The sequence below is a fragment of the Heterocephalus glaber genome, unplaced genomic scaffold (assembly GCF_053883595.1).
Source record: "Heterocephalus glaber isolate CG9 unplaced genomic scaffold, H.glaber_assembly_v1.0 deba00001673, whole genome shotgun sequence".
NCBI lineage: Eukaryota > Metazoa > Chordata > Mammalia > Rodentia > Bathyergidae > Heterocephalus > Heterocephalus glaber.
The window spans coordinates 6743509-6765878 of NW_028258410.1; the positions used below are offsets into that span (position 1 = coordinate 6743509).

At 36.4% G+C, this 22370-nt stretch overlaps 1 long non-coding RNA gene across 2 annotated transcripts in view; it reads right to left on the reverse strand.

The window, feature by feature from the left end:
• Positions 1–17923, reverse strand: part of LOC147822140 (uncharacterized) — a 67422-nt gene extending 49499 nt beyond the window's left edge. Inside the window, exons 1-3 of one of the 2 annotated variants that reach the window (XR_015445947.1) lie at positions 17813–17923; positions 17557–17628; positions 7567–7669 (exon numbers count right to left, since the gene is read on the reverse strand). This is a non-coding gene — a long non-coding RNA (uncharacterized LOC147822140). The remainder of the gene's footprint in view (positions 1–7566; positions 7670–17556; positions 17629–17812) is intronic. The other variant, XR_015445946.1, reaches the window with a different exon arrangement.
• Between the last annotated feature and the right edge of the window lie 4447 nt (positions 17924–22370).

The window sequence follows — 22370 nt, forward strand, 5'->3', positions numbered from 1 at the left end:
TGCAAGATACAACTAAACAGATCATTAGATATAAAACTTGAAAGTAAATAAAGTAACAAATATTATACAAGAAATTACAGATATATTAAATGTATAGAGACATATATTCATAAGCAATGATCTAGAAGATCATGCATAGGAATGTCAATAATTAATACAAATTTTTTCTTTTATGTAGTAATTATCATGTTCCATATTATCTTCAACATTAGGACATATTACTTTCCTATAACATCTTTTAAATTCAATATTATCTGTATTCTGAATCCAAAATTGGAAAGTCTTGGCTGTATTTTTTTCCTTTATATGTGTTATGTTTATATATTAAATTAACAAAATATTCATAAGACTTAAAGAAATTTTTTTAAATGTTTTATGTATTAGATATTATAATAATGCAAGCCATCTGATGATAATAGTATTCATTGTTATTCCCCTCAATGTTTTACAACCACCTTCTAAACAGACAGACATGGAATTATTATATATCCAGTGCATTTCATGATACTGACTGTTAGAATTTGAGTGAAGTAATGTAGGTTGTACACTAGATTGCTGGCAGATCTAGAACCTAAATGCCCAAATCTTGATTTTAAAGAGATTTCTCAAAATATTATTGCTATTAATCTCTATTATAAGCAGAACGACTAATACAAAATTCTCTAAATTTAGAGTATGCATAAATATGGTATGATGTCATTTTCAATACAACAAACATATTTTCTTGTTTGCACATTAGTTGCCCATGAAGCCACCTGTATTTACTCACAGATTAACATATATTTCATGATTGCCAGATGAAATATAAATATCTAAAATCTGTGCCTGGCAATATCCATGATCATGTTTGCTAAGGCAAGGAGAGCTGGAGAGGACAAAAGAGCAAAAAAAATTTTTGGTTAAAAAATGGACTACATAATATCCCAATTAAAAAAGAAAAGACAATGTAAAATTTAGCACTATTGTGATATTAACTGCCTACAGTCCTCTTTCTTCTGCATGATTCTACAAGCAGAATATTTCACTTCTTTGTTTCTGAGATTGTAAATGAGAGGGTTCAGCAAGGGGATCACAATAGTGTAAAACACTGAAGCCACCTGATCCTTTCCCAAGGAGCAGAATATCTTCAGTTTTAGGTAAGTAAATACCATAGTGCTGAAGAAGAAGGTGACTCCCAGGATTTGGGAGGCACAGGTGAAGAATGCTTTTTTCTTTTATTTTTTCTTTCTAGCAGTAGAATTAATTTTTAGGATAGTGGAGAGGACGGACACATAAGATCCAGACATGGTGATGACATGTTGGACCCAGTACAAATGAATATAATAATTTCAACCTCAAATGTGTCACTGCAGGACAGGCCTAAAATTGGGACTGTGTCACAGAAAAAGTGCTGGATGATGTTAGACTTGTAGAAGTGCAATCTGCTTATGCAAACTGCGTTCACAGTGGAAATCACAAAGCTAATAAGATAGAAGCCATCCAGCAAGGCATGGCACAGTCTTGTGGACATAATGACCGGACAGTGCAAGGGGCTGCAGATAGTTACATAGTGATAAAAGTCCACTGAGAAGAGAAGATATCATTCAGTGCTAGCCAACAGGATAAAAAAGAACATCTGTGTGAAGAAGCCCACAAATGAGATGCTCTTGGAGGAAGTCAGTAAGTTCTGTATGATTTTAGGGGTGATGACACGTGTAGCTGAGGTTGAGAAATGACAGGTAAGTGAGAAAAAAGGACATGAGGTTGTGAAGCTGGGGATACAGGCAAATGATCAGTATCATCCCCACATTCCCCAGCACAGCCATCAGGTAAATCAGGAGAAAGAGCACAGACAGGACCAACTGTGTCTCTTCAGAGTCTAAGGTGCTCTTTGTCATGAAAGTATCTTATTTCTCCATCAGTTTTGAAAGATAGTTTTGTAGGGTACATCAATCTGGGTTGGAGGCTGTTTTCCTTTAGGGCTTGGAATACATCACTCCAAGCTCTTCTTGCCTTGAGGGTTTGCATTGAGAAATCTGCTGTGATTATGATGGGTTTTCCTTTTTATGTGAATTGTTTCTTTTCTCTAACTGCTTGTAGAACTTTGTTCTTCAGTTGGGTTTCTGGTATCTTAACAATTATATGCCTATGTGTAGATTTTTTTTGATCAAGGCTATTTGGAGTCCTATATGCCCTGCTTGTCTATATGTCAAGTTCTTTTCCCCTACTTAGCAAGTTTTCTGCCATTATTTCTCTAAACAATTTTTTTATGTCATCTGCACTCTCTCCTGTTTCTTTGTTGACTCTAATCAGCCTTATGTTATTCTTCTTTGCATCATCTAGCAGCTGCTGGATTGATTTCTCATGGTCCCTTACAATTTTGAAGCAAGTTTTCTTTTCCTGGTCACTAATTGCAATCTTATCTTATCTTCTATATCTGAAATTCTGTCTTCACATTAGCTCATTCTGCTGTGTAGACTTTCAATGGAGTTTTTGATCTACTGGAAATCTGTTTCATCTGTTTTATGGATTCCATTTGTTTCCTATGTTGGGATTCCATCATGTTCCTTAGCTCTTCTCTAGATTTTTTAATCATGTCTTGCACTATGAACACAATCTCTGCTGTTATCTGAGAAATTATTTCTGATTTCAATTTTTACAGATCCTCTTTGGTTGCCAGTTTGGGGAGTCTAGGTGATTAAGCTCAGAGTGTGTCATCTCATTTCCCTTTGGGGTTGCTGTAGGTTTTCTGGAAGTCTGGTTTTGAGACTTGTTTATGAGTCATCTCATTTTGATGGGGTGAAGGGTGCCCACATGGCTCACCTCCCCTGTGCTGGTAGCAGTGGAAAGGCAGCCCTGAAGCCCCTTTGTTTGGGCTGGGAGTGGTGGAACGGCAGCCCAGAAACCCCTACCTTGGCTAGGAGAAGTGGAAAGGCAGCATGGAAGCCCCTTCCTCTGGGTTGGGAGTGGTAGAACAGTGGCCTGGAAGCCCCTTCCTCTGGGCTGGGAGTGGTGGAATGGCAGTCTAGAAGGCCCCTACCTAGGCTGGGAGTAGTGGAACAGCAGCCCAGAAGCCCATACTTCAGCTGGGAGTGGTGGAAAGGCCACCCAGAAGCCCCTAACTCAGCTGGGAACAGTGGAACAGTGGCCTGGAAGCCCCTTCCTCTGGACTGGAAGCATTGAAATGGTGGTCCAGAAGCTTCTACCTCTGGTCTGGGAGTGGTGGAAGGTGAAAACCATTTTTAACATATTATTCACTGTCCTTTCTTCCCAATGACTTATACTAATTAATTTCTTTCTGAGAAATTAGGTGATTCACATTAATGTTAATTTCCTAAAGATATATAAATCAGGCAGAAAAAATCAATCTTTAAAACCTTTGGATTTAAAAAAAAATACGCTTCCCCAGATTCCCCTGGTGCAGAGCAGGAATACTCTTCCTGTCCCCACTCAAATGTCTGCATAGAGAATTAATGCTCAGTCTCAGAAATATCATGACTGCCTGAGAAGAACATTTAGATACCACCCCAGAAGGTCAAAGTCTCCTTGAACTTGGAAAAAGGAGGCAGGGAGCTTGGAGTCACCTGGACATAAAAGTCCTGGCAGAAATTAACACAGGGAGACAGAGATTTGTGGGGAGTAGAGGCTTCCGTCTCTCTTGTGGAGAAAATACACCCTTTTCTTTCCACCAAACAACTTGTCCCCAAATTTTTTTGAGGCACTCAGAGGCCATGTAGACCTTCAGGTCTGATAACAACATATTTTTTAATTTGCCCATTCAAAATCAATTTTCCTGAAAACATTATTTTTTTAGAATATGCACATTGCTATTATACTTTGATTCAATAAACCATATATTCCTCTCTGAAAATCTTAGCATTACTTATTGTGAGACATAAGTGATGTGTGTGCTCATATTTTTTGATAAAATCACCTTTTACTTTACTTAGTGTAATCCCCTCCAGTTTTCAGAATGATTCTTTCTGTGCACCAATGATGCTGAAAAACTGTCTTTCAATGTTGTCTGTTTAGAAATTTTTCAAGCAAATATATTCTCAGAAATAAAATATGTAAGCATATAGTGAGCTGAAAATTACTGTAATCTGTTTGTTTTTCTAGGGGTAATTTATCTCTATGTTGTTCTGCATTCATATTTTACTCTGAGGTAAACTATATTACCTAGAAATTTTAAGTCTTGATCAAATGATAAGGCCACCCCAAAGTTTCTTCTGAAAAGAGTCTGCAAGAGAACCTGTGAATGTAAACAGACCAGTGTGTGCCTCTCCTCCCAGTCAGCCTCATATACTTCTCATTCGGAACACTGTAGCCTTTGGTCATCCTTGGGGAGCAATTTCCAGGAAATATTTCTCGGCCTGATTCCAAGGAGAAATGTTCAAGGATTTAATAAGCTCTACAGTTTGTCTTTTCCCTTAGAAGCCCCACATTTAGAACATAAACACTTCACCTCCTCATGTGATGCTTCAAGTTTCTGCTGATCTTCATTTATTTACTTTTAAAGTTGGCATAGTTATATAAGCTTGCCAGGAATAATATTTATCATTGAGTGAACAATCATGATTTTTTTGACTGAGAAGTTAGAGAAGTAATTTCCTCAGTTGCACTTTCATTATAATTGACACTATGAAGGATGGAAAAATAAAAATTTTGCCCTGGAAATATTTTATACTTGCATGAATGACTTGGCCATAAATATAATGCTTATTCATTAGGAAAAAATAGAAAACCATATAATAAAAAAATAAAACATTTGAAACTTGTTACACTTTGTTTATGTAATAGTAATTTCTTCCACTTTTTTCTGTGAAAAAAATCTAATTTGGATATGTAATTTTAAGTTTGCATAATTATTATACTCCAGTGTATTGAATATTTTATCCTAATTTTTTGACTGAATATGTTCTGCCAGGTCTGTGTATGTAAGCCTATTACTAAGGAATCCCCCATGTCTTATGCATTGGACAGGTCTCCAGTCTTCACTGACAGAACTGAGAGGACAAATAGGTATCCTCAGGCCCCACAGGAATGGGGCAGAACCTACATTCTGGTTTAACTGACTGGCTGGCTTCATCTACAGGTTACATTCATGTAATATACTTTGTCATTTTACTGTACCTGATTTTTTTTATTTTATGAAAGAAAAGTAAGCAGAAAGACATAAACAGCATGGATATTATCATACATTTTGTAAATTATTAATGGGAAAATAACTGCTTTTTATATATAGTCACATAAGATGTTATCTTGAGATGATTAGCAAGAAATTAGAAAATAATAGTTAACCTGAAATATTTTATTAAGGGTTAATTTAGAAATGTTTGAGGGTCTTATAGCACTTTTCTGTGATGTTGAATTCTTAGCACTGCTTTATGAAGACAGAACAGTCATCAGTAATGTCAGTATCTAGAGAACAAATCATGGAACAACATATAATTGTGTCAGTGTCTGTCAGCCCCATGAGAATGAAGCCAACCACATTGGTGAAGTTCATTTTACTCATGGTGCAATGTTTTAAACTATTGAGAAATCAAATTCCATACTTAACTTGAGTGACTAAAATAGCCTTTGTTTCTATGAGTGGTCCAGCATTCATTTGAATTAGGAGACAGCAAGTAGGGCTCAGCACAGTCTTGTGACATAATGACTGGATAGTGCAAGGGGATGCAGATAGCTACATAGCGATCATAGGCCATCCAGGAGAGGAGGAAACATTCTGCAGCAACAAAGACTATACAAAAGTACATCTTGGTGAAGCAGTCCAGGAAGGAGATGCTCTCAGTGGGAGTCAGTAAGTTTTGTAAGGTTTTAGGGGTGATGACACTTGAGTAGCTGAGGTCTAGAAATGACAGGTGAGTGAGAAAAAATTACATGGGGCTGTGAAGCTGGGGATCCAGGCAAATGATTAGTATCATCCCTGCATTCACCAGCACCGAGATCAGGTAAATAAGGAGAAAGAACATGGAGAGGGCCAGCTTTGTCTCTGCAGAGTCTGTCAGCCCCATGAGGATGAAGCCAGGCACACTGGTGGAGTTCCTTCTACCCATGGTGTTTTGCTACACTTATCTGTTGAATAATGAATCTTAAAAATTACTCTGTCTCCAAAAGTACTTTTGTTTGTGTGAATGGCTCAGTAAATTTCTAGTGCTCCTAGAAACTGATTAAAACCATTGTGAAGAAGACTGAAAAAATACAATGGCAATGTATAGATATGGGTATAAAATGATAATTGTTCCTGATATATTTAAGGGTTTCATCTTGTTTTTAGCTTGAAACTAATAGTACTTCAAACTCATTCCTTTTACTAACACATTCAATTCTCAGGAAAATATTATACCATAAGGACTCTTAGACACATACTTTTCCTTTGAAAAAAGGGACAAAAAAACTTATGAAAAAAGATCAGGTACCTATTACCACTGATTCCAGCTAGATTTTTTGACTTCAGAGAACAGACGTACAATACTGTGTTCCTGATCAGAACCTATTTTACCAATCTTGAATTAGGATATATTATTGAAAATGCTAAAAAAAATTATTGTACTAGTCACTGTACTTTTGTTCAAAATTACTCATTATACTAATTAAAGTAATTTCTGTCTGGGTAATTACGTCATTCACATGAATATTAAATTCTGGAAGTTATAGTAACTCCGACAAAAAGATCAATCTTTAAAAGTTTTGAATTTTTAAAAATAGACTGCTTCTCCAGCTTCCCCTGGCCCAGAGCAGGAATACTCTTCCTGTCCCCACTCAAATGACTGGACAGAGAAGTAATGCTCAATCTCAGAAATATCATGACTGCCTGAGAAGAACATTCAGATACAACCCCAGGAGGTCAAGGTCTGCTTGAACTTGGAAAAAGGATGCAGGGAGCTTGGAGTCAGCTGGACACAAAAGCCCTGGCAGAAATTAACACAGGGAGACAGAGATTTTGGGGGAGCAGAGGCTCCTGTCTCTCCTGTGGAGTAAATAAACCCTTTTCTTTCCACTGATATAAGATTTCCCCTCCTTTTTGAGGAAGTCAGGGGTAGTATGGACCATCACCTCTGGTAACAATGTATTTTTTCACTTGTGCATTCAAACTCAATTTTCTTCAAAACATATTTTCAGAATATGTACATTGTTTGTATACTTTGATTTCACCAACTCCCTGTTCCTTTTTCTGCAAATTATAGCATTACTTATCACAAGGTCCAAAGGATATCTGTGTACATGTTTTTTGATAAAATACCCTTTCTTTTATCTTGTATAATCCCCTCCTATTCTCAGAATGATACTTACTGTGCACTCAAATTGGTCAAAAAACTGTCTTCTAATGTTTCCTGTTTAGAAATTTGCCCAGCACAAAATATTCTCAAAAATAAAATAGGAAACCATATCATGAGGTAGAAATTATTGTAATCTGTTTGCTTTTCTAGGGGTAAATTATGTTTTTCTGTGTTAATATTTTTATTCTGAGGTAAACTATATCACCCTGGAAATTGTGATCAAGCCTTGCTCAGATGGAAATGTCACCCCAAAGTTTCCTCTAAAAAGAGTCTGTGGGAGGAACTGTGAATGGAAACAGACCAGTGTGTGCTGCTCCTCGCAGTCGGCCTCATATACTGCGCATTCAGAACACTGCAGCATTTGGTAATCCTCAGGGAGCAATTTCCAGGGACGATATCTTGGCCTGATTCCAAGGAGAGAAGTTCAAGGATTTAATGAACACAAGATTTTGTCTTTTCCCTTAGAAGTTTCACATGTAGAACATGGACACTTCTCCTCCTCATGTGATGCTCCAAGTTTCTGATGAACTTCATTTATGTACTTTTTAAATTGACACATTTTATATAAACTTTCCAGGAATAAAGTTTACATTTGAGTGATTAACCAGGATTTTTTTTTACTAAGAAGTTAGAGAAAAAAATTACGAGTCATAATTTCTTTACAAGTGACATTATGAAGGAAGGAACGATAAATTTTTTCACCTAGAAATGTGTTATATTTAAAATAATGACCATAGACATAATGCATATTCATTAGAAAAAAGTAGGGCTGGGGATTTAGCTCAGTGGTTCTGCTACCTGCAGTGCAAGTGCAAGGACCTGAGTTGGATCCTCAGTACCAAAAAAAAAAAGGCAAAAAGAAAAAAGTAAAAATATTAAAATTCAAACAAAGAAAACAAGACTTGTTTCAGTTTGTTTTACATAATAATAATTTCCTCCAGTTATTTTCTTTTTGTGACAAAAAACTAATTTGGATGTGTATCTTTAAGTTTGCATAATTATTATAATACAGGGCATTCAGTATTTTATTCTAATTTTATGGCTTTATATATTCTGCCAGGACTGAGTATTTTAGCCTATTACTAAAGAGCCCCCTCATGTCTCATGGATTGGACAGGACTCCCATCTACACTAACAGAACTGAGAGGATAAATAAGGATCATCTGTTCCCACAGGAATGAGGCAGAACCTACCTTCTGATTTGTCTGGCTGGCTGGCTTCATTTACAGGCTACATTCATGTAAGATATTTTATAATTTTAGAGTACCTGGTTTTTTTATTTTATAAAGAAAAATAAGCACAAAGATATAGCCAGCCTGGATACTACCATAAAATTGATAATGATTATTGGGAAAATACCTGCTTCATTATATATAGTCATGTAAGATGTTGTTTTGAGAAGAATAACAAGAAATTAAAACAATAGTAAAGCCAAAATATTTTATTAAGGATTAAGGAGAGTTAGGTTTAGGGTCTTCTTGCAGAACTTTTCTATGAGGTTGAATTCTTAGCACTGCTTTCCAAAGACAGAATAATCATCATTAATGGCAAGATATAAAGAACAAACCATTCACCGATGTATAATTTATAATTTGTTTGAGAAACTTTCCCATGTTTTTGGTAATTTAGGATGAGAAAGGAGGAGGGAGGAAGTTCTTGGGGTAGGCTTGGGGGAAAGGCCTTAATGAGAACATTTACATATAAGAAAAGAGGGAAGGAGGGGATACTCAATAGGGGTTGGAGGGGAGAAATAAAGAAGAGAAAGGATGGGAATATAAATGAAAAGGGAGGGAAGTAGGGGAGAGTGAAGCCAGTTAAAGAACTAGCAGATACCTGTGTGCTAGAATGTTAGAAACCCTGTGAAACAACTCTGGCAGGAGAGAACCTAACAAAACAAGGTAAGACCCTTTAGGTGCACACACAACAGCACAATGCTTACAAAATCACACACATGGTGATTCTACCTCCTTGTGGGGCATCTGCACTGAAGAGCAGGATTTCCCATAGAATTCCACTCTGATAAAAGGCCTAATAGAAGGAGCAACATGGGAATCACATTGTCCTTCCCTATGTCTCTCAGCCTCTGTCCAGGTGAGAGAGGCCTTTTCCAGCAGTCTGGAGCTGAGCTCTACCTCCAAGATGACCAGGTTTGCCCTTAGGGAGCCTGGACCTCAGCTGCCCTCCCACCCTCTGCTCTTGGGAGTGAGAATGAGGGGAAAATGCAGGGTCTGCATAATCTGTGCACAGTTTCTGACCATGGCCCCAGTGCCTCAATTCCCAGGCCTGGATCTCAGATGCTTGGATGCCCAGTGTCTATGAGCTGCCCTGGTTACTCTGAAAGACTACAGCAGAGCAAAGGGCCTGGGGCATCAGGATCTTCACAGAGATAAGGAGCTGCCCACTCCCTGCCTTCCACACCTCTCTGCAGCTCTGCTCCCAGCCTCAGATCCCACATCCCACAAATCATCCTGAGCCTGAGCGCTGTCCTGCAGCAGTGTTCAGAGCACCTTGTGTTCTATATCCTGGCCTTTTGTGTTCTGCTGTTTCCCTTCACTGGGCTGGATGTGCTCACCACAAGCTGGGCTTTTGCTCTCTGTCTCACTCCATGGAGAATTTCCCACCCTGGTGTCTGCTCTTCAGCAACCCAGGCACTAAGCCATTTGCCTCAGTCCCTCGATTTCATTCTTTGTGTCCCAGCTGCCCTTCTTTTGGATCCAAGCTAACTTTTAAGAAGATTTCACTGCCTGTGTGGAGAGAAGTAGCTGTTGCATCTTGAGGACCAGAAACCAAGAGGGTGACTGGTCTCCTATTCTACCTACCAAAATAGAGAAACTGATTCCAGATACCTCTCAGTAGGAGTTTTGTTGAATTCCTTCTGCTGCTTGTTCTACTTAGGCAGAGGGAGAGAAGGCTTCCAAGATGGCACCAGACCCAAGCCTGTCTCACTGCACAGGGAAATACTGGGAAGCATCACTACCTTCCTATGTGCTAGGCTCAACTCAGTTCTCCTCCTCAGGCTCTATCTCTGTAGCAAAGTTGGCACTTGTAATATGGGGAAGTTTCTCTCTTATCATCATAAGCAAGTGCAAATTCTCCTCCACACTGAGCAATCACTTATTCTGTGCCTGTGAAGTACTTCAGTTACTCCTCTTTTTAAATACCATATATCTGAGTTTTACCTGATTGCTAGCTCTCTCATCTCCCAACCTAGGGATGCTGTGGCTCCCTAGTCTCCTCATCTTAGTATCTGCTGACTTTGGCAAATATCTTTGACTGCATGACTTCTCTTATATGATAAACACAATATGTAAATAATGTGAGGAGCAAAGAAAAAAAAACAAGAAAGAAAAGCAATGCATAGTGGTGCAGCTCTGTAATCACTGCACATGGGAAACAGGTTTGAGGTCAGCCTGGACTACATAGCAAGGCATTTTGTCAAATGATTTCCCCATCAAAAAACAAAAGGAAGAAAACCTACAGGTAGGCATGATGACATCAGTCTGAAATCTAAGCACTCAGGAATCTGGAGTCAGAAGATCCTCTCCAGTGGCCTACATCTTGAGTCCGTGGCCTAAACTAAAGCATGTAGTGAGACCCTGTGTCAGAGGGAGAGAGAGAGAGAGAGAGAGAGAGAGAGAGAGAGAGAAGGAGGGAGGGAGAGAGAGAGAGAATATGAAATAATAAAAAAGAATTATTTTTCATCATGGGACATAGGATCAGGGAATAGTAAGGAAGGAGAGGGCAGGGCTGGGTATTTAGCTCAGTGCCCTGCACCTGCCTTTCAAGTGCAAGGTCCTGAGTTCCATCTATTGTACAAAAACAAAAAAGAAATAATGGAGAAAGGACAGAAGGGCTAGGATGATTAAAATGATCAATATTGATAAATATCAGTTAAAAATACTTTGAAATGAATTGTGAGGGGCACTTGCCTTAGCCTTGCCATTTTCTAGCCTATTGTCATGTAAAATTTTATGGAATAAATTTGCATACTCATCATAGTTAAATTGTCTTTGTCTTAACATTATCACAACTTACCAGAAATCCTGACAAGAAAAATTTCCTCCATTGCAACAGGAGTAAAGTACATATCCATGTAGCTTATTGACTACTGGACTACTTTATTAATGCCTGTACTTTCTGTGATTACATCTCCATGAAATTCTTGTACTATCTCATTTTATCCCAGATGAGAAAACCGTACAAAAAATTTTTAAGTGCTTGGCTCAATGTCACATAGCTCTATAGAATTATATTCAAATTAAAAGTTGTTGCCTAGCAACAGAAGTCCTGCATTTAAGTTTACTTTATATAAAGAAATATAGAAATTGCCTGGTATTTTCACTTTGGCATTCAAGATCTACATTATCTCAATGACAGAAAGAAGACAGAAAATTAATGATTACAAAATACTTTGTAGAAATGATTTCCACTGGATTTGACGTTATAGCATTTATTAGGACATGTAGTGTTTACATATTTTGGGCTTGAGTTAATAGAAGAAGTCCCAAAAATATAAGAAAAATGAAGGAAGGAAAGGAGGATTGAAAAGAAGGAAGGAAGGAACATAGCAAGGAACAGGTACAACAGGTAGAGAGGAAGGAAGGATGGAGGAAACATGAAAGAATGAATAAAAGAAGGAATGAGCAAAGAAACAATGTAGCACCAAAAGAACAGAGTGGGTAGGATCAGTTAGAAAAGGGCTGAGTTGAGATACATTACATTCTCAAGATTCAGAAGTGGATAGTGCACTGGTAAATGTGGTGTTATACATAGAAAAGATTCTTGAAGTAATAGTAATGAATAAGAGGTTCCCTTTGCACATACAATCTACAATAAAACTTCCTGAATCCTTTTTTTAAAAATCCAGTTAATAACAAAATCATAATTTTCAGTGAGCCTTTCCTAAGTTCAAATTCACATTTATTCATATAATCTAAATTCCAAAGACAAGTCCCTTTCAAAAATATGTGAAACCCATGAAATTGCTCACTTTGTGCAAAGCATGGAAGCAAGCTGTAAACACTGCAAGCACAGAGCAATTTCAGCTACATATTAAACCATAGTTAAAGCCAACCATGAGCAGATGTGAAAACCAGTGAACCTGTAATTGAGAGAGCTTATATTAGCTCTCCAAATCTTCTCTTTTCATCACTATCAAACATGTATAAGAATAAATAATATGATCAACTTGTTCAAATACTCATTCCTGGTAGTATTTGTATAAAGGCATGATATTCACTTGATTAAGCATTCTAGTGGAGAGGGTAAACAACAAGCATGAAATTGTCAGAATTTACACTAGGTAGATGGAAATTATGGAAATTTTCTGGTATTACACTGGAAATTCACGTGCATACACACATGCACACACACACACACAAAATCAGATACATGAAATCCTACATCAGGGTCATCAGTGGAGTTACTGCAGATTAAGAAATAATGATGGAGGGCTGGGGATTTAGCTCAGTGGTTCCACCACCTGCCTCACAAGCTAAGGACCCAAGTTCGATCCCCAGTACCAAAAAAAAGAAAAAAGAAATAATGATGGAGTTGAAAATGAAACAATGGAACTTATCTAAGTAGAATGAATGTTAAGAAAATGGAATGAATAAAAGTATAAAGTAATGTAAGGAAGTGAGGAAATAGGAAAAATGTGAGGATATACTACTCAACAATTTTTTAACAATAAGAAATTTAGGAAACCATTGGCTAAGCAGTTCAAAGGATTCTGAGAAGGATAACTATCAAGGACATGAGTCTTTGCAGAAAAAGAAATGACAAATGTAATAACATAAAATTAAATGTGTAAAATATTGGAAATTTTAATTTCAATTACTTTAAAACTAGAGGACTGAAGGAAAATTGAACAATTGCATTATAAGTTTGATCTACATAAAAAACATTTATAAGAAAAATAGCAAAGAAGTGGAAAAATTGATCAATATTACTCAAGGGGTCTTTCATTGCTGATTGTTTAATAAGGGCTGAATATGTAGCTTAATGGTAAAGTGCTTCCCTTTAGTTTTGCATGACCTGTGTTTAATCTGCAGCACTAAAAAAAGTTATTATATATATATGATATATATATATCATATATGTATCATATATATATGACATATATACAATTGGTAGACATTAGTATAATATGGGGTTAAAAACAAAGGTTGTGACTGCATGGAAAGCAATAAATTGAATATCAAATATAAAATAAAGGTATCACCAATCCTCACAAAAATGAAAGTGAAAAGTAAAATATATTGTAAAGACATCCTGCTGATGAACTTGATGATTAAAAAGTAAAGTTCTTTAAAGTTATATTAGAAGAAATAAGTAATATGAGTAATTATTCACTTATAAATGAAAGTATTTTATGAAAAACATTCATATGAATAAAATCTGTGCAATGGGTTTTTCTTTGTAAAATAAATCCTCACCTGTCCTTCACACTGAATATTGGATGAATTCCCTCTGACTATGTGAGAGAAGATAACAGAGCCAAGAGATAGAATCTGAGCACTGAGTTACCTGCCAAAAACAGCCAATCCAAAAGTAATCTGAGCAACAGAGTAAGAAACACCAATAAATTCAGGCGATAGCCATTAATATTGTTTTGTGTTGAGCGAGTCTATTCCTAAATATTTTATTACACTGGGAAAACTATTTGCTGATACAATTACCCTGCCAGCCATCATCCACCATCTGATAAGTTATTCTTTCCTTTACCAAGTTCATTTTCTGTATCTAAGTTCATATTTGTGACTTTGAAGCTTTAGGCCCCAATGTCAAGCATAGTGTCTTCTATTAGAAACTGTACAAAACATTAAGACATGCACACATTTCAGTGACTGTCATTTTAGTAAAGTATAATAGCAGTGTTGCCATCTAGCTATTAATTATTAGGAAGCAAAACAAGGTGTGTGTAGTTTGCTGTACTGAGTCATGATCTTTTAAAAAATCATATTTATATTCCATACCACACTGACCTGGCCCTGTGAAAGAGGGCATGAGGTGTCACATTATTTCAGAGAAATAACTTCCATTACATGAGCCATGTAGTGATATGAGAAACAAATGATTGGGCAAATGCAAATGATTAAATGTTTCTTATGGCCAAGAGATTAAATTATCTTTATTTGATAACATGATATAAATGATTTGTATCTTATTTAATAAAAGAAATAAAATAACACTAATTTATTTAAAATTTAGTAATTTCTTCATTTTTAAATAGTTTTCCAAGTCAGAGATTGTTTTGTCAAGTTTGCCAACAAAAAATCAAAAATGTAAAATTTCTGCTCATACAAATACATAAAAATGAATGCCACAGAAAACCACATCTTATAAATGTATCAAAGTGCTTGCACTAAGAGTATGAATATTGTTCATATATGGAAAATATGTTAATCTTGTGAGATAAAATTGAACAGATTATTAGATATAAAACTTTAAAGTAAGTAAAGATAGCAGCAAATATTATACAAGAAATTACAGAAAAATTGTATTAAATGCATATACATATTCATAACCAGTGATCTAGAAGAACATGTATAGGAATGTCAATAATTAATATGAGGTCTTTCTTTTCTCTACTAATTGTCATTTTCCAAACTGTCTTCAACATTAAGATGCATTACTTTCCTATAACTTCATTCTAATTCAATATTTAACTTTATTCTGAATCCAAAATTGGAACTCCTGGCTTCTTTTCTTTCCTTTCTAAGTGTATGTTTGCATATTAAATTAACAAAAATTCATAAATCATGAAGAAATATTATTCAAAAATGTATTACAAATTAAATATTATAGTAATGTAAGGCATCTAATGATTGCCAGTATTCATTGTTATAGCCCTCAATGTTTTACAACCACCTTCCATGACCAGATGGACATGAAATTATTACATATCCTGTGCAGTTGATGATACTGACTGTTAGAATTTCATTGAATTAATGTGGGTTGTACACTAGAAAGGTGGCAGGACTAGAATCTAAATGAGTGAATCTTGATTTTAAAGCCATTTTGCAAACCATTGTTGCTATTAATCTCTATTATAAGCAGAATGACTAGCATAAAATTCTCTAAAATTAGAGCACACATGAATATGGTATGATGTCATTTTCAATACAACAAGGATATTTTCTTGACTTGCCCATTAGTTGCCCTTGAAGCAACATGTATTTCCTCACAGATACATCAAATATTTCATGCTTGCCATGAGAAATTTAAATGTCTAAACATCTGTGCCTGGAAATGGCCACTATCAAGTTTGTTAATGAAAGAACAGCTGGAGATGAAAAACAAACACAAAGTTTGGTTCAAAAACAGATTAAATAATTTCCCATTAAAAAATTAAAATACAAGTGTAGATGCTTAGCACCACTGTGATATAAACTGTCTGCAACCCTTACTCTTCTGCATGATTCTAACAACAGCATTCTTCACTTCCTTGTTTCTGAGACTGTAAATGAGAGGGTTCAGCATGGGGATCACAATTGTGTAAAACACAGAAGCCACCTGATCCCTTCCCAAGGAGTAGGACATCTTTGGTTTTAGGTAAGTAAAGATCATAGCGGTGTAGATGGTGACTCCCGGGAGATGGGAGGCACAGGTGAAGAAGGGTTTTTTCTTTCCAGCAGTGGAATTAATTTTCAGGATAGTGCAGAGGATGGACACATAGGATCGAGGTATGGTGATGAAGGACAGCACTAAATTAGATCCAGCACAAATGAATATAAGGATTTCAACCTCAAATGTGTCAATGCAGGACAGGGCTAAAATTGGGGATATATCACAGAAAAAGTGCTGCATGACATTAGACTTGCAGAAGTGCAATCTACTTATACAAATGGCAATCACAGTGGATTCAATAAAACATATCATATAGGAGCCAGTGAGCAGAGTACAGCACAGCCTTTTGGACATAATGACAGGATAGTGCAGGGGGGTGTAGATAGCTACATAGCAATCATAGGCCATGGAGGAGAGAAAAAAGCATTCAGTGCCACCAAGGAGGATAAAAAAGAACATCTGTGTGAAGTCGCTCAGGAAGGAGATGTTCTTGATAGAAGTCAGTAAGTTCTATAAGGTTTTAGGAGTGATGACACTTGAGTAGCTGAGGTCGAGAAATAAGAGTTGAATGAGAAAAAAGTATATGGGGGTGTGAAGCTGGGTATCCAGGCAAATGATCAGTATCATCCCCACATTCCCCAGCAATGTGACCAGGTAAATCAGGAGAAAGAGCACAGAGAGGACCAGCTGTTCCTGTGCAGAGTCTGTCAGCCCCATGAGGATGAACTCAGGCACACTGGTGGAGTTCCATGTACTCATGGTGAAATGTTTTAAACTAGTGGGAAATCAATTTCCATAGTTACCTTGAGTGAGTAAAACAGCTCTTTTTGCATAAGTGGCCCAGAATTTAATTTAATTAGTTTATTCTTTCTGGGAATTGACAAATACTTTGCTGTTATGAACAAAAAAATTCCAGTATCAGATAGAGGACAAGGAATCAATTAACATTTGCTTCTGACATAATAAAAAGTTACAATCCTATAGAATTAGCTTAAATATGATACACCCTAATTGTTTTCTTTATTAAAACATTTAATTCACACATAAGTTTTATGCCCTAGTCACTGTTATCCACATATTTTAAGATCAAAAGAAGAGCAGAGAAAAGAACTGTTGTAAAATCAGAGCAATTACTTCTTATCACTGGAATTCTACCAAGATATTTTGCCTCATGAGAGAAGGCAAAAAGTTTTGTGTTCATGTTTATGACTTGCTCTTGCAGTCTTGAGAAAGGAAATGGAATAAATTATGATTAAAATAACTTCATTTTACTTTTTATTTTCATTTAGTTTCCAGTGATATTGGGCATTAATTACAAATCAATTTCACAGTTTAGTAAACCTAGCTGAGGCACAGTAAGATTATATACTGCATATAGTAATGAATTGCTGAATATATCAATCAAAACTCAGAGGGTAAAATAACTTTTTGAAAATTAAGATATTTTTAAACATAGGGTATTGCTCCTCATTCCTGGGGCAGGGTGTTTATGCTTTTGACATTAGGAAGCCACTTTTCTCTAAGAGAGAGAAAAAAAACTAAGCTTTAAAGTTTCATTTTGCACTGTTGATTGTAATTCTATATTCTCTCTTTTCCTGCTTCTAATATTTTAATATTACTTTGATAATCTTTAAATGTATGTATATGCATATTCTTATGATATAGTCCCTATTTCATTATATAATTTCTAAAACACTCCAATTTTAAGAGCGGTACTTACTGTGATTCAAGGTTGGTGAAAATAAATTTTTCCATTACTGTCTGTCTAGAAATTTGAAAATTTCAATTTTTTCTGAAAGAAAATATAATAAAAATATAAAAAACAGATTTTCAGGAATATTTTTCCCTGGTATAACTACTTTCATATTTTTATATAAGTCATTCTTATATTTTTGTGCATTTCTCTTTTTTAAATTCTGAGATAAATTAAATCACCTTAGCACATTTGTTCAGGTCTTGATCAAATGGACACTTACCCAGTAAGTCTTGTCTGAAAAGAGTCCCAGAGAGCAAGTGCGCATTTAACCCGAACACTGTGCACTCTGCTTCCCTGCCTAGTGATACCAGGGCATCATCAAGGAGCATGCAGGGCTCTAAAGCATGTGGTCATCCTCTGGGCCCAAATCCAAGGAGGAACACTGGGCATGGGGCCAAGGACCAATGTTCTAAGAATAAAGGAGCAAAGAATTTCCCCTCTTCCCTACAAAGTTCCAAAGGAGAGCAGAAACACAATCCCAGATGATATTCTGAGTCGTAGCTAAACTTCATTTACTTTTAATTTGTCACATAATTATTTAAATTTGCAAAGAATAATGTTTACATTCAGTGGTCTGTCAGCATTTTGTTTTGTTTTGTTGTATTGTGTTTTTGTTGATGTTGTATTTTACTAAGTGAGTGTAGATGAAATTTTAAGGAACACATTTATTTTATGCCTGACATTATGGATGGAATGATAAAAATTTCTTCAGGAAAAATATTGTAAATAAAACTATGATTCTATTATGGCAGTGACACATAGCTAGGGTGAGCAGCCAGCCTCATCAAAAACTCAGCACCAAAAGGAATTAGAGGGATGAAGTTTAAGAAAGGAAGATACTTTATTTGTGGGAAAGAAGAAAAAAAAAGCAGACAGAAATGAGCTCCCCTCATGAGAGAAGGCAGGGTCTGGAAAAAGATGAACAGTTGAAAGCCTCTGTCCCTGGGCCTCTTTAATTAGGGTTAGGACACTCCATCCCAGGTCACAGCACCTGGACAGGGCACGGTGTATTTCCTACCCTGTCTTTGGCTGGACCTCAGGTCCCAGGATCCTTGCCAGGCACCCTTGCCTACATGCAGGTTCCTTTTGGGAGGATTTGTTGGGCTCCTTCCTGCCCTGTGTGATGCATAAAAATGTGTGGGCTTGCAGGGGAGCTTTTAGAGTTATTGAGGTGAAGTGTGTGTGCCTGGTGTGGTAACATAGTGACCCTAGAGGGAATATATGTGTTTGTATTTTATAAACTAAATGGCTGTTTTCTCTTTCTTTAGGTAGCTGCCCCATCCATGTCCCCTCTGCATTTCATTGAAAGCGGGGCCTCTCCTGCTCTGGCTTTCTCCTTTGCCTGTCAGTGCCTTTTCTGATCAGTCTCTTCCTTATAGAGAATTCCATCCTTAGGTGTAAACTCTTATTCTCATTGTGCTCTCTGGTGCATTTCTAGATCTTCATTCTCTCTCCTTCTCTACCTGTGTCCTTTCAATCTCTCCTAAGAAATTCCTCCAGTGAAGTTGTGACATTTCTTCTCAGGATTAGCCAGTGAATCTCTTCAGAGGACAAAGCCACTTTGAGTGAGATTACCTACTAATTTCCTACTAATAAAACCTAATGCAGCCCTTCTTCTATTGTTTCCCTACCCACAGAACTGTATCACTTCAAGAGAGTATGAGAAGAGAAGGAATAAAATAGAGAATGGGAGGAAATATATTTGGAAATTGAGAAATATTATAGATTGTTTGAACCCAACTAATAATCTACCTGTATCTGATAGAATGACAGAAAACAAACCACATGAAATAAACCTAGCTATGAGAGAACCTAACAAAAGAAGGTAACAACCTATAGCAGCAAAAGCAGTATCTTTAATTCTTACACAGTTACACACATACACACACACACACACACACATTGTGATTCTGCCTCTGTTTGCGGCAACTGGACTGGAGACCAGTATTTCCCCTAGAATTCCACTGTGGGAAAAGGCCTAATAGAAGGAGCAACATGGAAATAACGTTGTCTTTCACTGTGTCATTTCTTGCTGTTTGGAGCTGAGGTTCACTGTCCGTGGTGACCTCAGTCCTCTGCCAGGTTTGCTCTTGAGGAGCCTGGACCACAGCTGACCTCATCCCCTCTGCCCTTGAGAGCCAGGATGAGGGGAAAATGCGGTGTCTGCATCACCTGTGCACAGGTCCTGTCCATGGCCCCAGTGCCTCAATTCCCAGGCCTATGTCCCAGATGCTCAGATGTCCAGGGTCTATGCTCTGCTCTCATTACTCTAAAAGTGGCCAATAGATCAATAGCCTTCTAGGTCATATTATGATCATTTAATAACTGTATAAATGCTTTACTCCTCGTGTAATGAAGTGATATAGCTTTAATTCAATTAAAATTAAAGAATTTCTTTAACTTGAATGTTGCCTACAAGTCACACATTCCGTCAACAAAAACTGATAGCATGAAAACTAATGCAATATATTTTCTAAATCATAAAAATACACATATATGAAAGTAAAGTAAAACTCTACCTTTTAAAAATAACTGGAGAGGGGAAAGACCCCATGAATATGTGAAATTACTAAGATATTTATGTAATGAGAGAATAGCTCAAACAATATACTGAACAAAACTATTATTAAATTCTTAACCATGATGACAAAGAAAGACAATCAGGAATAACTACAAATATAGATTTTAGAAAATATAAATATCAAGAGAAAAGAATTAATGATTTGAATTAATATTGATGTAAGAAAAGATAATTTTTTCATTGATTTGAAAATTTGAGTAATAAAGTAGTATTTTTAAAAAATATTTGGGAAAACTCATTAACAGTTTTAAATTATTAAAACAATGATGAAACTTAATCTTTAAAACAGAGATGTAAGCATCTAAAGTATTGAAATATATGTTTACAAAAAATAACTTAAATTTCAAAAAATAAATAATTTTTATAATCACATTTGGAGTAAAACAATCCAGTATAATAATTGTTACACAATTACTTGCTTACTTGCAGCATGGAGCTATTTATTATGCAACGACTTTAAAATAGCAAAAAGAATGTTTAAATGACAATTATAAATGTAGAGGAAAGATATTTTTAGCAATATGAGATTTTACAACTCTTCTAACCCTAATCCTAACCCTAATACAGACTGCAAATTACAATATGAATTTGTAAAATCATGTCCTTTGAAATTTATATGCTTAAGTCAAGGGTAGGTGAAGAGGAAAAAGTATCAGCTATTTACAGAATGAGACCAAAGAATTTGCTGGAAAAAAAGAAAAAACAGACAAGTGGACAAGTGTAAATGCTTAGTGCCACTGTTATTGTAATTTCCTGCAGTGCTCTCTCTTCTGCAGGACTCTAAAAACAGCATTTTTCACCTCTCTGTTCCTGAGAATGTACATGAGAGTGTTCAGCATGGAGATTGCATTCAGGTAAAACACAGAAGCCACCTGATCCGTTCCCAAGGAGGAGGATGTCTTTGGTTTTAGGTAAGTAAAGATCATAGGGCTGTAGGAGATGGTGACTCCCATGAGATGGGAGGCACAGGTGGAGAAGGCTTTTTTCTTTCCAGCAGTGGAATTAATTTTTAGGGTAGTGAAGAGGATGGACACATAGGATCCAGAATGATAATGAGGGACAGCACTAAATTGGACCCAGCACAGAAGAATTTGATGAGTTCAACCTCAAACGTGTCACTGCAGGGCAGGGATACAATTGGGAATATGTCACAGAAAAAGTGCTGAATGACATTAGACTTGCAGAAATGCAGTCTGCTTATGAAATCCATATTAGCAGTGGAATCCACAAAGCCAATCATGTAGAATCCAGAAAGCTGGGCATGGCAAAGTCTTAGGGACATAATGACTAGCTAGTGCAGGGGGTTGCAGATAGTTACATAGCGATCATAGGCCATGGAGGAGAGAAGGAAACATTTGGCAGCAACAAAGACAAAAAGTACATTTGGGTGAAGAAGCCCAGGAAGGAGATGCCTTTGGTGGAAGTCAGTAAGATCTGTAAGATTTTAGGGGTGATTACACTTGAGTAGCTGAGGTTGAGAAATGACAGGTGAGTGAGAAAAAAGTACATAGGAGTGTGAAGCTGGGGATCCAGATGAATGATCAATATCATCCCCACGCTCCCAACACTGTGATCAGCTAAATCAGGATAAAAAGGAGAGGAACAGCTTTGTTACTTTAAAGTCTGTCACCCATATGAGGATGAAGTCAGGCACATTGGTGGAGTTCTTTCTACCCATGGTTCTCTGCTACACTAATGGTTGAATAATCAATGTTGATACTTAGGTTAATTGACTGCAAAACTGTTTTTATTTTTATGAGTGGCATTTTTTCTAATTAGTGTGAATTTTACATTCATTGATAACAACTGTACAGAATATGAGAAAGAATATTTAGTTGTTATGTATAGCTATGGGAATATATTAACCTTTGATTCTTTTTATTCAGAGGTTTCATCTTGTGTTCAGAATGAATCAGATCCTACTGCAAAACCTTTCCTTCATCAACACATTTTTTTTCTCCTTGAATTATTTTATTGGTACCTTTTAGGTATATAATACATTTACATTTATCATTGGGTGCTTGTACCTGTACAGGATGTATCTTAGTTTTTATTTTTTCCCCATTACCTGTGTGGCCTTCACCCCCTCCATCCTTCCCTATTTACATAGATTTCATTTCCATTTTTTTTCTTTTCTCATAATTTTGCCTTTCCCTTCTTTGCTTGCCCCTTCCCCTTCCACCAGCCTTGCCCCTTT